Source organism: Mauremys mutica, chromosome 4 (assembly GCF_020497125.1).
Source record: "Mauremys mutica isolate MM-2020 ecotype Southern chromosome 4, ASM2049712v1, whole genome shotgun sequence".
NCBI classification, from domain to species: domain Eukaryota; kingdom Metazoa; phylum Chordata; order Testudines; family Geoemydidae; genus Mauremys; species Mauremys mutica.
This window is the reverse complement of record NC_059075.1, coordinates 122,327,571-122,333,583: the sequence shown is the minus strand read 5'-3', so window position 1 is coordinate 122,333,583 and position 6,013 is coordinate 122,327,571.

Here is a 6,013-nt window from a genome sequence, read left to right as displayed (position 1 = left end):
GACCCTGGCACTTCTGGCACAAACAGCATGTGGGGTTAAGGGAGCATCAGCCCATCCAGCACCCTCCCCAGCTATTACCTAAAGGGGCCTGAGCCAGGGCCCTGGGATTCAGACTCGGCTGCCTAAAATGCTGGGGTTCTGACCAGTTTGGAGTGAAGGAATTACTGCCACAGATCAGACCCATGGGCCCAGCCAGCCCTGTATATCTGCCCCCGCCCCCCCCAACCCCAGATCAGACCCTTGGATCCATCCAGACCAATATCCTGGCTCTGATGGGGGACAGTGCAAAGCTCTGCAGTGGAGAACTGGGCTCATCTCTCAAGACCCTGCCAAGCAGGGGCCCTGGCACAGATCCCTGCATGAGGAGCTGCTGTCAGCTCTGGTGCCTGTCTCCCCAGTGCCTGTGTGGCTTCCAATCCTCACACTTCCGTTTGCCCCCCGCCAGGAGGCCAGCTCAGGCCAGCAAGCAGCACCACCCACCTCTCATTGGCCTTCACCAGTTGTTGGCAGAATTCCAGAATTCCATGCCAGCTTCACCTCCATACCCAGGCATTGCTAGGTTTCCCTAGAATTTCCTTCACTTCCCAGGGGCATCCCCCTGGGCATGGGGCCTGCAACACCCTCAGTTCAACTTGGGACCCCCCGCAAGCAGGATGGAAGTGGAGGTGTGGGTATGTGAGGGCAGGGAGGGGGGCAGGAATCCCAAACTCACCTAATCCCTCCCTGCATCATTGCTGCCCTGGGGCTCCCCCCCACCCAGCCTGGACGCCCCTGCACCTGCCTCCAGCCATGGCAAGTGTTAAGGGCAGGCTACCTAGACCATGTCATTTGGAGGGGCATCCCCAAGTCCCGCCAGCAGCTGGGGAAAGATGTGGGGGAGCCTGCTGCTTTAAGACCACCCCTCACATGCCAGCAGGATGGCGACAGGAACAGGGAGCTACCCCATGCCCAGTTTTGAGGAATGCCCAACTCCTTGAGGGTACCCCCCCTCCCCTGCAGAGCAGTGGCCCAAAGGGGCAAGCAGGATGTTGCCTCTAGCACTGGACAGAGGCAGCCCCTAGGGAGAGGCGGCTGTGCATCCAGAGCTAGCATGGTCTCATGTCCCTGCTTCAGCAGCATCCTGCAGTGCCCAGCCCAACGCAGAGCAGGTTTCATGGGGCTGCTGCTGAGCCTGCCGGTGACACTCCTAATGACAGGACCAAGGCCTTGGAGCTGCAGGACACAGAGCCTCCCTAACCCCGCATGTTGAGAGGCAGAGGAGACTGAGCTCTGACTATGGGTGATGGATCCCCTCTCATTTTTTCCCCTTCTGCTGCTGAAGCAGCATGGTGCTGGGGGGGGGGGGTGCTGTGCTGCAGGAAGCATGCTGGTGGCTCAGTACGGGGTGCTGTCCCCAGCAGTCTGCGCTGACCCCAATTCCCCAGTGCGTGGGGTGGGAGGTGCACACGTACTGTGCTGCAGGGAGTAGGGTGGGGGCTCAGCACTGGATGCTCTCCCCTGCCAGTCAGTGCTCATGCTAGTTCCAACCCTAACATATCCTGCTCTGTCCCAGCCACAAATCCTCCTCTAAAGGACTACAGTGTTTTTGTATGGTATTTCTGCCCCTTCTGACATCAGTGACCTAGTCCTGGCACCAGCATAGCCCTTTTGCTGGGGGCAGCTGACCTCTGAGACCTTGCAGATCATCTTCCCAGCAGAAGAGACATCAGTGATGTGGAGTATGGATAGTCTAAGGTAACTCACTTTATTTACATACACAAGTCCTGAAACAGAGGTGGTCAAACAGCACACAGGGCAATCTGTGCTTCCATGTGGCTCAGCCCAACCCCAGTGCCTGGTTCACAAGGATCAACTCTGCCTTCAGAAATTAACTCCAGTGAAAGCCCAAGGCAGACAGCAAACTTTCCCACTGCTCAGCCAGCTCCCTCACCCCCAGGATCACTGCCTACCAGAACATTGCAGAACCCAAAACAACCAACCACCCAGTATATTTTCCCAAGAGTCAGAACTTGCTAGCATACTGAAGAGTGTGTAATGGTGGCATCTGCTGAAAACATCTCAAGTATAGCCCTGAAGAATGAGGCTGGGCCAGTTAGTGTCATAACACAGAGTGCGTGAGTGGTATGAGCATACTCCTAATTCTGATCTCACTTGACCCACCCCAACACAGGTCCTAGATCTTCTCTTTTACAAGCTGATTTACAGCATATCCTCTGGACAGATTGCTAATATCCTAAAAGGAGGGCAGGTCCCCCAGCTTCCCTGGGAAACTTGCCCCACATACGCCAGGGGAAGGATTAAAGAGAAGAGGGAGGAGCAGACCCCCCACCCCCCCACAGGCAGCAGGATCAGCTTTGCTTAGAACTGTCCTACTCAGTGGATTCCTGAGGACACCAGCTGCTCTTGCCAGCAGCCCCACAGTATCATGTGGCTGGCTCTCTGGAGCCCTTGCCAGGCTGAGATCCAGTTACAGGCACCTGACAGGGAGAGGCAGGAGTGGGGGTGGGTCAGATTAAAGATCATGGAAAGGAGGGAGCCAGGGAGGAAGGGTGCCAGAGGGGGCTGAGGAGAGTGCCACAGGGTGAACTGATTTCTGATCATCCTTAATGAAATTCTCTGCCACCAATTTGCTAGGGACGTAGCATGGCTTGCAAAGCAATTGTGGGACAGAAATAGGAGGGGAGATTTCTTTGGTGCTGTGGCCTCCCTGGGAAGATGTCTGTATTTTATGAATATTATACGTTCCTCTGCTCGTTCAATTGTGTGTTACTTGCTGTGATTACAAAGGTGGTTCATTCCAAGAGAAACAAACACCTCATAGAGCCCCCACATCATCACCCCGGCAAATCCCCAGGGACGTGGCCTCACAGATCATGTGCCACCCAGATTGATCTCTAGCTAGGTCCTTAAGATCTTGGGTTTATGGTGATCGCTGGCAAGGTAGCAGCACTCCTGGGTAAACACACTTCGTAATTCGCTCATTCTCCATCCTAAGAATGTGTCTGCACCAGGAAAGAGAAACCTGTGCTGATGGAGGCAGTTGCTTGGGTTCAGTTATGAATCTCATTGCTGATCTTGACCTGCTGCTATGGAGCAGTTGATGGAGACAATGAAAATTAAATAATCCTTCTGCTGCTCTTCAGTCTTCCTCAGCGCCCATGTTTCACTGCTGTGGTTCTATAGATCTGCAGCTACATAGCAAGCTTGATGTCCTGGGGTCTCCAAAGAGGCTGCCAAAGGGCCTGCAGTAACATGGAAGTAGCTGCTGTTGTATGAACGGTCACATCTTTTGAGAATCCTTCAGCACTGGCCATAATGCTGCCCAAGTATTTGACAGTTGCAATCTGCTCTATGTCCCATCCCAACAGGTAAATACTGAGCTGGAGAGAGCCCCTCACCCCATTTACCAATGGTTAAAAGACAATGCAAAGAACAACTGCTGGGAAGTCTATCCACACCCTTCCTGGATTGACTGGGTTCGGGATGCCTGGGACAGACAAAGGAACTTGGAGAGGGGTAAAAGATCTGCCTCAGCTGGCAGGAGAAGAGAGAGACACAGGGATTATAGGGAAACAGACTGCCCCCCTCCAACTCTAAAATTGGGGTCTTGGACTAAGTTAAGCAGCTCAGATCTCGTCTCCACTTGAAAGCTGACTTGGATTAAGGTAAGGTGGGAATTTAAAGTGCAATATCTATTCCTGATCAACTCCCCATGTGGGATAAACTAAGCAGGAACACATTCTGTTATTCCAGCACATGAGTGTTCATACATGGAGTTCATCAAAGGCTGTCTAGCTGTTTCTGATTCACTCATTCCATAGACAAGTCCTACGGGGAGGACCTGTGTTGCTTTAATCCTCTCTTGTCATGTAGGGTTCCTGCTGTCGGAGAAAAACTTAGTTCTTGCTTTTTGGTTGGATGCAGCAAAGTCAGATACTTTATTTCTCAAGCAATTGCATAGAGGGAGAGAGTGCGCTAGGACACAGGGTTTCCCCCTCCTAGGCAGGTCTCTCTACAGGTAAACAATTCCAGCAGCATTTATACCTTTTGTTACAGACAATAATAAGCAACAGCTGCATTTTGGTTATACATAGGTCATCTTGATATCTTATTTTCTCACTTTTATTTAGACGCCAGTCTACATTCCTCATTATTGACACAAGGTCACAACAACTTCTCACACAGTTCTTTCCCACTCGCCTCACACAATCCTCGCTTCTACAAATCTCGTGTTATTAGGATTACAGCTAGCCTGACTCTTGCTCTACTTCCACAACCCCCCATCTTTTGTACTTCTAGTACAACTAACATTTTTAAACCTCCATTTGCATTAAGCCATGGATTTCAGATTCTACCTCAGATGTTTCAACCTTAGGGGTTTTAATTGGATGTAATGACAATGCATGATTAGCCTGGACATGAAAGGTATTATTATCACATCCTTTACAACAACAACAACATAATCCTAAACTAAATAACAACAATACAAGCAATAACATTCCCATGGCAATAGTATGATGGGGTTGTTGTACAATTTTAGTCACAAAGCACAATACATCATACTTAGTACATAAAGCAGACATTCTATAAGTTGTATGAAATGCATTCTTTTCAACTTGATATATATTTTGAAGCATGTGAATTTGCCCTTGTACTTCAGAGAGTCTTTAAACCTCTGGTAACGAGAGCAAATCTTGAAATCAATCAAGCACTACTCTAGTCCATTTAAAAGGTATCTGGAACCTAAGGGCTACTTGTAAAATTCTATCTGCAGGCCAGTAAATAATATGATTGCCTGCAGCAGTAGTGAGATTAAAATGTATATCTTGCAATGTGGTGGTTTTAACATACACACAGCTATCATTAGCTTGAAAAATTAGGTGTCCTGTCCAGGGGCGGCTCTAGCCATTTCGCCGCCCCAAGCACAGCGGCACGCCAGTCCCGCGGCTCCGGTGGACCTCCCGCAGTCGTGCCTGTGGATGCTCCACTGAAGCCGCGAGACCAGCGGACCCTCTGCAGGGACGCCTGCGGGAGGTCCACCGGAGCCACCTGCCGCCCTCCCGGCGACCGGCAGAGCGCCCCCGCGCATGCCGCCCCAAGCACGTGCTTGGCGTGCTGGGGCCTGGAGCCACCCCTGGTCCTGTCAGGGTAGTTCCTTGTCCCCTACCCTCCCAGCAAACGTTAATCATGAACAGTGACAACTTCCCCTGGCTTCAGTTTATATATACACTGAAGCCGTGGGGGTTCTAATGGCCAAAATATCCATTGACTTCCTAACCCCATCCAAAATGTCAGGTGTTATTCTAGGGGCACTGACTATAAATCAGTTAGGCATACCAGGTGGTCTAATCTCCCAGATATCTCAGTGAATCACCCAATCCCACATGCATCCTCCCTATGGACCCAGCAGGATTCGGTATGTGGGAGCACACACCCCTCCTACTGGCCCATATGCTTGGGAGGAGCACTGTGAGTATATAAAACTCCATCCTGAAAAACGCCAAGTATGTCTCCATGGCCACAGATCAGATGGTACTCCTGAAGTGTCTGTAAGGGCAGTGGGCCATGCCTGGTGCTCAAGATCATTCCGAATGGCCATCAGCTGGTCATTCAGGAAATCTTGAATTTCTGAACATCCTAGATCCCACTACAATGCCTTCCCAGCCTCAGTGATATTCAATACCATCTCTGTTAGCAACTTCTGGGTCATTGAACTAAGGGCGGAAATAACATGCAACTCACCCACTCCAGCCTGTACTTGGGTTAGCTGAGCTCCAGAAACAAGGCTAGTGGCCTTTTCTAGTTGCCCGAATTTCTCATCATGTTCTTGGCTCTTAAAAATATTCCAAATGGCTGCTGCACTATTGGCCCCATCCCATAAGGATCCAGTCAAGTCCCTCTTCTTCTAGAGGAAATAACCCAGGCCCTCTGTTGTGCTAATCTAAGGGCAGCTCCCTGTGAGCAATTTGGGTATGTAGAGGTGATCTGAAAACTGGATAAGGGCAATGTAAAT